The sequence below is a fragment of the Branchiostoma lanceolatum genome, chromosome 2 (genome assembly GCF_035083965.1).
Source record: "Branchiostoma lanceolatum isolate klBraLanc5 chromosome 2, klBraLanc5.hap2, whole genome shotgun sequence".
Classification (NCBI taxonomy): Eukaryota; Metazoa; Chordata; class Leptocardii; order Amphioxiformes; family Branchiostomatidae; genus Branchiostoma; species Branchiostoma lanceolatum.
In genome coordinates this window covers 12,880,951-12,893,307 of record NC_089723.1, presented here as the reverse complement: position 1 = coordinate 12,893,307, position 12,357 = coordinate 12,880,951, and positions in this window count along the sequence as shown.

The following is a 12,357-nucleotide window of genomic DNA, read 5'->3' as shown; positions in this document are numbered from 1 at the left end:
CGAGCAATATTCTGGAGGAGACAACACTAACATTTCACTTGTCTTTAGACACTAGGTATTTTCAATAAAATTTAGACATTGGCTTCCTTTGAACTTGAATGACTCGTGTGCACTTGATTTGAGGACTCATTCCTGTACTACTCCGAGTGGGACACCGTGTCACAGACGGTCTGCTAGCGACCTCCATCGATTCTTGTCAAAACTGCTGTCTCATGAATAGTGGTTATTGCAGTATTGACAGAAGCAGATAGGGGCGCTGTGAGACCGTCGGCGTATTTCAAGATAATGGGCATTTACACAACATGTTAAATTAACAAGCATTTGTGCTTTAGTGGCAAATGCAGACAGGTTCGCTAAAACAGTCGAGCAATCTTCTTCAGGAGACAATATTAACATTGCACTTAAGCGGCAAATGCAAACAGGTTTGCTCAAAGAGTCGAGCAATATTCTGGAGGAGTCAACACTAACATTGCACTTGTCTTTAGGCACTATGTTCTTTCAATAAAGTTTGGCTACCTTTTAATTTGAATTGCTCGAGCTCGTGTGCACTTGATTTGAGGATTCATTTCTTTAATTCTTCGAGCGGGACGCCGTGTCACAGACGGTCTGCTAGCGACCTCTATCGAGTCTTGTCGAAACTGCCGTGTCATAAATAGTGGTACTGCAATATTGACAGAAGCAGATAGGGGCGCTGTGAGACCGTCGGCGAATTTCAAAATAGTGAGCATGCACAGAACATGTTGAAATAAGAAGAATTTGCGTTTAAGCGGCAAAAGCAGACAGGTTTGATAAAACAGTCGAGCAATATTCTGGAGGAGACAACACTAACATTGCACTTGTCTTTTCCTTTGAACTTGAATTCCTCATGTGCACTCGATTTGAAGACTCATTCCTTTATTACTCCGAAAGGGACACCGTGTCACAGACGGTCTGCAAGCGACCTCTATCGATTCTTTTCAAAACTGCTGTATCATGAATAGTGATACTGCAGTATTGACGGAAGCAGATAGCGGACGCTGTGAGACCGTCGTCGTATTTCAAAACAATGGGCATGCACAGAACATGTTGAATTAACAAGCATTTGCGCTTCAGCGGCAATACAGACAGGCTTGCTCAAAGAGTTGAGCAATATTCTGGAGAAGACATAACTATAATTGCACTTGTCTTCAGGCGCTAGGTTCTTTCAATAAGGTTTGGCTACCTTTGAACTTGAATAGCACGAGCTCCTGTGAACTTGATTTGAGGACTCATTTCTTTATTAATTCGAGTGGGACACCTTGTAACAGACGGTCTGCTAGCGACCTCTATCGATTCTTGTCAAACTGCCGTCTCATAGATAGTAGTACTACAGTATGGACGGAAGCAGATAGGGGACGATGTGATACTGTCGGCGTAAATCAAACTAATGGGCATGCACACAACATATTAAATAAACAAGCATTTGCGCTTTAGCGGCAAATGCAAACAAGTTTGCTTAAAGTGTCGAGCATTATTCTGGAGGCGGCCACACTAACATTGCACATGTCTTTAGGCACTATGTTCTTTCAATAAAGTTTGGCTACCTTTGAACTTTTATTGCTCGAGCTCGTGTGCACTTGATTTGAGGATTCATTTCTTTATTACTCCGAGTGGGACACCGTGTCACAGACGGTCTGTAAGCGACCTCTATCGATTCTTATAAAAACAGCCGTCTCATGAAGAAAGGTACTGCAGTATAGATAGAAGCAGATAGGCGGCGCTGTTAGACCGTCGACGTATTTCATAATAATGGGCATGCATACAACATGTTAAATTAACAAGCATTTGTACTTTAGCGGCAAAGACAGTCAGGTTTGCTCAAAGAGTCGAGCAATATTCTGGATGAGCCATCACTAACATTAGCAGGCAGGCAGGATGCTTGGATGGTACTTGGTTAAACACTGTGTCGCACATCAGAAGACCTTATATGGCAATACCTTCCAAACTTCTTGTAGAGCCGTTGCCTTATATGGCAAGTCAGCACGAAAAGGCTTGATTTGCATGACACATAGGAGGGCGACCGCATGTAACTGCTACAACTGTTCGGAAATATCATTGCATTGTGGTTTCGGACTTTGATATCCTGCAAAATGACCATATTACATCTATACCACAAGATTGCAGAAGAAAAAAAAATGATTTCGTCAAGAAAACGACCAAAAATCGACATAAATGATACCATGTAGTGAGGTTATAGCATCATGTACAGAGAAGCAAGTTACACACTACAGCTTGGCTCAATTGGTAACGCTGGCACTGCGGATCCAGTAGATCCGGGATCGTTTCCGTGCATGGATTTTTTTTTCTTTTTAGATATTGAATATCAAAAATATATATTGATATCATATTAATCTATCAATATCATATTTATGAATATCATTTTTTTTTATTTTTTTTTCATTAATAAATAAAGAAATATTTTACATTTGTTATTTTTAAATATTCATTTAATATATACAAGGCCTTTGTCTTATGAACAGGACTTCATAGATTCCAAACCCGGCATTCGAATTTTTCTGTTCATTGTAATGGAAAATACCGTGCAGCGGCTCCTATGCGCGGTAAGATGATTCTTGCAAAACACTCGCCACTAAACTTCTATCCCCGATGTAAACAGAGGCTCTTGATGTTGTTTGCAAAACAGCGATCATTTGTTACAGTAGCAAATGCTCCATTGTTCTGTATCGACTTCATTCAGACAACACGGACGTGGAAAGTGACGCCGCTCGGCACAAAAATATGGGAATTTTCCTGAATTTTAGCAAAATTATCCAGGAAAATAAGGAAGAAATGTTGTAAATTCGGAAACCAGAATAATAGGGATGAGGTAGCTGTTGATTTGTTTGACATTTGGTAGTCATTTTAGATAGAACCTTAGCTGTTATGAACTTCTATTTCACTCAATTACCATAGTGCTGATGATTCAATGGTGCTTTATTCAAATTTTATGTTTTATTGCGTGCCATGTACATAATTACATTGATAGCTTTTATAATGAGCCTATTGTACATTTTAGAAATAAGTACAAGTTGTAGGCCAAGACCAGCTTTTTCAAAAGCACTTAAGTTAAGTGACGTAACTTCAAAATTGCTTTCCCCAATCTGCCTTTCTCTATTAAAACAGTGCTCCTTTCCCAAAATGACAATTTTGTTTATAGACTCAACAGCCCTTGAGTGACTTTCTCTGGCAGATTTTACTTCAAGAAAAGGGAAAAGACAATTCACACTCATAAACGTAGCCAAAACGCCAGCTTTTTTTAAAAGCACTTGTTTTATTACACCGAGTGGAACACCGTGTCACAGACGGTCTGCAAGCGACCTCTATCGATTCTTGTCAAAACTGCCGTCTCATAGATAGTGGTACTGCAGTATTGACAGAAGCAGATAGGGGACGCTGTGATACCGTCGGCGTGTTTCAAACTTATGGGCATGCACACATGTACAACATATTAAGTAAACATGCATTTGCGCTTTAGTGGCAAATGCAAACAGGTTTGCTTAAAGTGTCGAGCAATATTCTGGAGGCGGCAACACTAACATTGCACTTGTCTTTAGGCACTAGGTTCTTTCAATAAAGTTTAGCTACCTTTGAACTTGAATTGCTTGAGCTCGTGTGCACCCTATTTGAGGATTCATTTCTTTATTACTCCGAGTGGGACACCGTGTCACAGACGGTCTGCTAGCTACCTCTATCGATTCTTTTCAAAACAGCCGTCTCGTGAATAATGGTACAGTAATATAGATAGAAGCAGATAGGGGGCGCTGTGAGATTGTTGGCGTATTTCAAAATAATAGGCATGCATACAACATTTCTTGATATTATCTCCGTGATCGTGAAAAATGGAGATATAATTTTGGGTGTGTCTCTGTGTTTATGTGTCCGGACTACTGTAGTCAGCATAACTTAAGAACCTATTGTTGGATTAGGATGATATTTGGTTGTGGGTAGGTGCTGTGAAGCCGAAAGTCAAGGTTGACTTTGGCCCCCCTGGTATGTGACCTTGGTACTGCAGGAGAACTTCTGTTTTCATATCTTTTAACGTGGACGTCTTGATTTTTTAGTGGCAGATAGCTTGTGATGTAATGAAGAATTGGTGTAGGTTTCGGCCCCCTAGCAGCTTGCTCTGGAACTGCAGGTGCGTTATTGTGAAAATCTTCTAAATAGAATAACTGAATAAAGGAACGATGGGTTTCCGTGATATTTAGTATGCAAGTACCAAGCGTTTTCTGATGTCTTAAGATCCTCTAACCCCCTCAAATAACCTCTATTGAGGGTTTACAGCTAACAGAAGAGAATACCAGAAGTGTGCATAAAAAGAAAATAAAAACATGTAAACGTTGTGTGAACTTGTGCTCGTCTGAGCTACGGTTTTTAGAAATGCAAACCAATGACACCAAAATGACGGCCAGCACCTGATCACTTTCTTGACATTGTAAATGAGTGAAAACGCTACAAATGATTGAAAACGCTCGATATTTGGGCCTCACGGCGGGTTGTCACCTTTTGCTTTCCGCTGGCATACAGACGTGAGGTCCAGCCCCCACAAGAGAGAACGGGGTGATAATACTGTGATGGGGAGTGGCGTGATTGGACGTGATGACATTTTGATCGATATAACGGAGGGACCATTTACTTTGAACGTAAAAATTGGTCTGGACGCATTGACGCATCGGAATCCGATTGTGGGACGTGTTCTGCATTCCGGTTGGACAACAGACAGTTGGGCGGGGGGGGGGGGGTACTAGGACAGCACGACAAATTCCATGGTTATAGAATAAGTTGGCCTATAATTTACCAACCGTGTCACAGTTATCGTCCTGTTGCTGACAAATTGTTTAAAATTCTACCAATAAAACTTTGTCTTCACGACCAGGGAATTATTGCCATATATCCAAATATAGGCATATTGCATTAATTCCCCATCCTAAAGCGGCTATTTCATGTAGTTAGATATTCACACACTATCAATTGTGGTTTTCCTTACTGAATACCTAATTTGAAAATGTAGTATGCATCCTTGTATGCGAGCGATACAACAGAAAATGTATAGAACTTGTCACAAAAAATATTGCGTACTGTATGGTTATCTGATTATGGCAGTTTGTGCAATACATTTTCCGGTATGCATGGTGAAGGTGTTCGTATATCTTTATCGTCGGTACGTGTTGTAACTTAAAACAAGTGCTACAACTTCGGTGCATGTTACAACTCAGGACATAACTCAGGCACAGTAGCGCATTACGATCAGCGAATCTACATATATCTGTGTTTTATCCTTCCTGTGCTGTGATGCATGTGATGATATAGATTCCAGTGTTCTACCTCAGATAAAGGGTTCTTGTCAGGTCGAAGCGATCGATGTTTTGTGAATGATTTAAGACCTGAGAACCCTTTAATGCTTTCCCATTAGTTGTTGTTGTTTATCTTCCCTTGATATTCATCCGTTGTTATGCGCTTTTTATTTGTGCTATGTTGTTGAGTATTTCAAATAATGCGTCATGAATTGCAGAGACAGGTGCAAAATCTCCGGGACGGTGCAGCTATATTGTCTACTACACTACTGACCGCTTGCCGCATCCGTGAAGAAATCAAACAGTCATTTAACGTCCAAAGTATGTTAAACCTAACCATCTCAGGTTGTACATGTATCCATAAGCGTGAAAGAAAGGCTCTTGGTATTTTCTTCCCTCTACCCATTTTAAACTGGTCGCATCAGCACGAGAAACATAAAGTGAATTTTTTTTGCCCCTTTTTTGCCCATATACCGTTGCAGGGTAACCACCATCTTGGATCCGCATGGCGAGCACGTCGAATTTGGGTCACGTGAGCATGTCCAATATCCCGGATGCATGTGGCAAGAGAGGCAAAGTTTCACGTCGTAACCACGCCCACTTCTCGTTTCTGTAAAACTTACGCACAAAAGGGCCATCAATCACAGCAGCCCTGGGTACACTTCGCCTGGTATTACCTTTTATGGTAGTGTGCATTGTCTCACAGTGCCGTGTGTTAAAAGTCAAACCAATTCCTCTGCGCTTTTTAACAGCACATGCAAGTTGATATACTGAAGTCCCTGTCGCACTTTAAAGACCTTCACGTAAAACACATACATATAGTGAATACAAAATGTACTGAACTAAATCGATTTGAAACTCGTCTTTCTCTATGGAGAACCGATACCTGAAATTATGGTACATTTTGTATCGCTGGCACATAATCGAAGTCACAAAATCATTGGTTTCCGATTTCCTAGGATGATATTGTTTCGCCATGATAATCAATTTTTGCACTCCCGAGAAGACACTGACTGACATATCGTACAGCACGGATACAGTTTTCACAGAATGCATCTTATTCCTGTAATACATCCGATGCTATTCCTCCTCGCAATAGATATAGGTGTTAACGCCATTAAAACCAAATGTGTCCCTCGCTCATATAGTCTTCTGGCACCCTCCCAGTACAAATGTTAGATAGCAATCTTCTTCAAATTGCCTGTTGAGGGGACAGGATTGGCCTGAAATTGCCTTCCGATTCTAACAAATCAGTGTAACGTGCTGAATCTATTTCCTTGACACATGCACAGTGTGTGCTGTTACCTATGCCTAAACGTGGTGACAGGTGTATTAAACATAAGTTAGACTTACGAAAACAGACGGAGAGCTAGAGATCTGTAAGATGAATACTGACCATGAAACACTGTTATGGAATAAAAACTCGCTTATGGTCATCGCAAGACCTGCTATCTTTAAAATTTCGGCAGCTCAAGAAAGAGAATCACATTATTAGTTTTACCGAGTATTACTAGTGTAGGGGGCATACACCACCGACCTCCGGGTTCTGGGCCAAGAATACATACTTACAAGAGCCCTGTGCATATGCATGTCTCGCTCATACATAAAAAAACACAATAGAAAACATTAAAATCACTCAAATCTCCGTAATTTATCCAGTAGTAGAGTTTAAATTGTATATTAGTATCAAAAACACTAATACCGAGCAGATAACAGTCCACTGCTGGCATGGCGCGTGGTGTTCTCACTGGCCGTGAGAGGTCATCCCCGTCCATGGTGCTGTTTTACATTCTTGTGAGCACGTGCAGAGATTGATGCTGAATTTTGCAAAGCTTAACTCAGGACCTGATTCTTGCAGGACGTTCCCGTCGCATTCTCCGCACAGCAAATCTCAACGACCATCCCCCTCTTTTAGAATTGTCATTTAGACAATCTAATGAAGATAAATGTAACAGCATTCCGCGCCCGCTGTGCCGCGTGGCATTTTCTCTGAGACCATTGCCGGTGGAGGATTACTAATTAGCATTCAGAAGAGTCCATCAGATGGCGCTATGACATTTTGCCCTTGGCAGTGACCGGCGTCCATTTTAAAGACTGCGCTACCGGGTGTCGGTACCATAGAGATATCGAGATTACCTTAAGCTATTGCGGGGTGAATTCAATTAATGTGATCTGGTTGGATATGATATTACCTTGCAAAGTATCATTTCCATAGCTTTTCTCCAATCAATGAAGAAGGCAGGTGCTGACGGCCATGTTGGTGTCCATATTTGCATTTGAATGAATTGCAACTAAAGCGTACACAGCATGATTAATCTGGTTAGCCTTTAAGTGCTCTTCTGGTATTATTGAATAGTTGTAATTTGATAGTATCAGAAGATCTTTAAGGAAACGCGCGCTATGAGTCACGGAAATGCAAATATGAACACAAATATGGCAGCGATGACGAAGTGACAAATGCTGCAAGAATGAAAATCCAATCCTTCATCTCTATGGAATTACAGTATGTTATCATTACGCCAAAAAAACAGTTACTCAAGCAACTGGGTATGATTTTGGAAACAGTTAGGCGTTTCAAGTAGCATCCACTACTTTTCGTCAGCGACTCTATGTTATCAGTAATTGCGCAATTTAGGCCTCCATTTGTATACTGATGTCTATCGGCATTTCAATCTTTGTCGGTCACATGTGTCACACATTTGAGAGTTCTGTCATGAAATACAGCGGATTTGTAAACTTTGCTCATTGATTATGCAATCATAATCTTCATTTGCATAATAACTATTCAATTGTGTTAATAATAACCTAAGCGAGCTACATACAAAAAATCATAACGATCCGTCAGCCCCATGTTGAGTTATTCTCTTTCAATGTCTGAAACAAAATAGGCCCCTGCAGTTCCAAACAAGCCGAATGGAGCCTAACCTTACACCACTTACAGTGTCCACTGCCCAAGAGCTGTCCAACACTCACTCCAAACTTTTTTTCGAGGCAGTACCGTGAGAAGTCGCTAGGAGGCAAATGATCGAACTTGGTTTTCCCGACCCCTGTCCACCTCTCAAATATCATAAGGATCCGTTCACAGCTTCTTGAGTTATGCTGTCTACCTACAAAGACACAAACATAAAGGTTTCTCTGCAGTACCGTAGGAAGTCACTTAGAGACCAACTGAACTTGACCTTCCCGCCTACCCACCTACTAAATATCATGAACCTCCATCTACAGCTTCTCGAGTTATGCTGTTAACATGAAAGACACTTGCATCCACAGCCCCTCCTCCATCGCAAAACCGACAACACAACCTTCAGGCGAAGGTAACAAATATTCAGCCACCCCCGATAGCGACTTAAAGTTACACACACCGGGTCACCATCGAACATGTGCAGCTCTTGATGGTAACCGGTTGGCATTTAAACTAGCGAGGTTATATTAACACAAGCGAGTCCGAGTTATTAACGTATAGATTGCTGTTGCCGTCCATGGTGCTGAATGATATTTTTATACTTGTACCGGTGATAGTGATTTCTTGCTTGACATTCACACTAGCACCTGCAGAGAATCACAATTGCTTCTTCCATTATCGATTTTAATTTTCCCTAACAGCGATATTAAGTAGCATATTGCCAACTGATGATTGTTATCTGAACTGGCAATTGTCATATTTTATGTCCTTTAGCCTACTAACCGTGCACTGACACCAGAGCATGAGGCGTTCACATGGAGCAGTCGTGCTGATTAGTATTCCTAAGACATCGAAGGAGATCTCATTTATTGCCCAAACGTGAGCGATATGAGGGCGGAAAAGACACGGGGAATCGTTAAGAACGAAAGCCTAACAAGAGCACAGAGTCATAAAAACATTTAAAACGCCATTTTACGAGTCTCTAAAAGCCTGGGTAGAAAGGGCATTGCACTGTTCTTGTGGTCTTTCGGCCCTGCAGCAATGTACATGCAGATGACTGCCCGACCTCGTCACCTCGCCATGTTTCCCCAGTAGCTGTAGCTGGAAGCTGGCCTCTGGAATGTGTGCTGCAAAGAGTTCAGCTAGTGGCAAACTGTGACAGACAACCAGTAGGCTGTTACACAAAATCTGGCAATGGTGGCTTCTAAACAGCTTTCGTTAGCTAATAGTGCAATGTGGCTTCCCTACGACACGCGTATTTTTGACCAAACGCACAGGGTCACCCCTACGCTTCTCGATAAGTGTGTTGGGGTCTTTAACGTGCAGAGGTTTGACGCCCTGTACGCCCTGCGACGTCACAAAATTAAGATGGCGGCCACCACAGATGCCAACGGATTCAACAAAGGTTTTGCTACGCAATCGTAATTATCCGATCGGTGCACATTGAATATTTTTAGCATCAATAATAATGCTGTCGTAGATTCAAGATGGACCTCACAGATTTCCTGACAGACTTCACAGCACTGTATCTTTGTGATTAGCCCCATGTGAGCACTATTCAATTTTGCAGGCGTCACTAGAGCGATCAGCCTTTTCACGTGACGTCACATGGACACCAACAAAGAGGCGGGTGGAGCTAGTAGTATGTGCACTTCAGTGAATCGTAGTTCAAGAAATTTCAGACATTTAGATGTCTAAAATGTTACCTATGCCAGGCGTGTATATTTCAGAGAAAAAGTAATACTTAGAAAAGAATGCGTGAATAATTGCCAATAAAACAAGCAAAAATACTGTGTGTGCTTGAGCTACGATTAAATGAAATGCAAATCAGAGACACCAAGATGGCGGTCAGCGCCTGCCTGTTTCAATGAATTGCCAAATGTGATTGGAGTGAAAATGCCCTATACCTTCTACCAACTCTGTCTTATCCGCATTACACATAGTGGCAGATGTTGGGCCGAATATTCACCAAATAAAACTGTTGAATTTAGAATTTTTACCATCATAGCCTCACCCCCTCCAACCTAGATAGCAAGGCACTAATTCAAAACTACATCATCAGTTACGTGTTGACATATATTCGATACTAACAGACAAATGCAGCTTTCCTTGTCCTCTCATTTCTGACAGAAGATCCCGCCATTCGCACTCATCATCCAACATCAACCGTCCCGATAGAACGAACGTAAATCCTCGTATATAGAGGCGAAGCTGACTTGCATTTTATTGAGTGGGTGGAGTAAGAGAATTGGATACTGGATAACCGTTTCGATTTGTTCATTTTTGTCGTGTCTGTGGATAAGATTGGCAACCATAAATCCTTGTTAGACTGCTAATAATGTACCCGAATACGTACTCTTTTGCATTTACGATCATCAAATCACGTGGCGGATGGATTTCCAGTCTTTGACACGGTGACCTACATTTCCCTGAGTGCGGAATGATGAGCGCGAGTGAGTGATGCGCCTGTCATGATATTTCACCTGATGCCGCAGGAATACATCTAACGGCTGGGCAGGCACACCCCTGCGCACTGTTACTGCCACCAAACGGCACCGTCTCAAAACGTGTCTGAAATATTTATCTTCGCCGAGTACTTGTACTCGGAGAAGATTATGTTTTCGGTTGAAAAATCTGTTGGGTGGGTCTGAATGTATGTCAGGAGCATAACTCAAGAAAGCTTCAATGAATCTTCATGATTTTCGGTAGGTGTGTAGTGGTTGTGCAAAGGAAGGTCAAGTTCGAAAATGGTTCACCTTGCGTTTTTCAACAGTACTGCAGCGGACTTTGCATTTTTTTGTGTTTGAATGTAGGCAAAAAAAGTGACGGAAACGTTGATGGATCTTCATGATTTTTTGCAGGTGTGTAGATGTTGTGAAAACGGAGGTCAAGTTCAAAAATGGTTCCCCTTGTATTTTCCGTCGGTACTGCAGCGGCAAAACTGTAGGGCACGAGTGAAGTAGGTGGGCACACTGAAATAACCACATAAAGAGGAATTTTGTTACAGACCAATCAAAATACAAGTGCAGGAGCCACAAAGTCAACAGATCAGTCGTTTAACCCCGATCCAAAAATTTTCGCCAAATAGAAATCGACCGAAGCTCGGGCGAACGCCGTCCGAGCTTCGACCGACTGTTGATAAGCCTATCGACGCCCTGCCGACGCCTGGGCGTGCCTCGGCAGACAAACATAGATCAATAATGACTCAGCGGACTTTCAACTAGTCATTTTGTGGAGAAAAACTCAGGAAGTGAAGTCAAACCTCAAAAGTCAAGCCCCAGTTCATTAATATACAAGTTGAAACATCCAAACCAATACCAAAAAAGAAACAAGAAGCATTGTCTTCTGTGTCAACATTTTATTTATTTTTTTTTTGAATGAAAATTTAACTTTGCATTGAATTGTCTTTCATTAGAAAAGTTTGGCAGCATTTTTCGACAAGTTGATTTTAGTATTAGTTAATATTACAGTATCATTTATCATCTTATGTTATAAACCAAACGGTCGTTTTCTTTTATCTATAAACAAGAAGGAGTTCGGCCGAGGCCCGTCCAAGCTCCCATCAACACCTGCACAACGCTCGCCCGAAGCACGCCTTACTTTTCATGAGTCGGCCGGAACACTGACGACGGTCGTCCGATTATTGTTCAAGGCCCGTGCGAGGCTCGCACGAGGCCGAAGAGTTCGGGCGACCTCCGACCGACCAAAAATCGGGTCTAAAATCCTCGGATGCCCGCCCGAATATTGGCCGAGCGCTGCGCGTTGCTCGGGCGAGCTACGGGCAAACTGTTGACGAGCTGTGCGAGTTCGAAAATCGTTGCCGAGGCCTCGCTGAATTTAAGTGCAGCTTCCAGTGACACGCGAACGTCGGCCGAGCTCCGAAAATTCGCCCGAAGCCCGTAGAATCGACAGGACGTCGGTCGTACTTCGCCCGAAAATCGCCATTTGGAGCTCGCCGACAAGTCGGCCGAGCTGAATTCTTGATTTGTGACGGGGGCTTAACCAGATGGCCTTGCATAAACGTACATGTAGGTCAAATAAATAAACTATCCTCCAAGCAGAGGTGTGGGTCCTGCTGGTTTTTAATGCGTTCAGTTTAGGCATTTTTGTTCACCACGATTGGCGACATAATGAAAAGGGGACAAA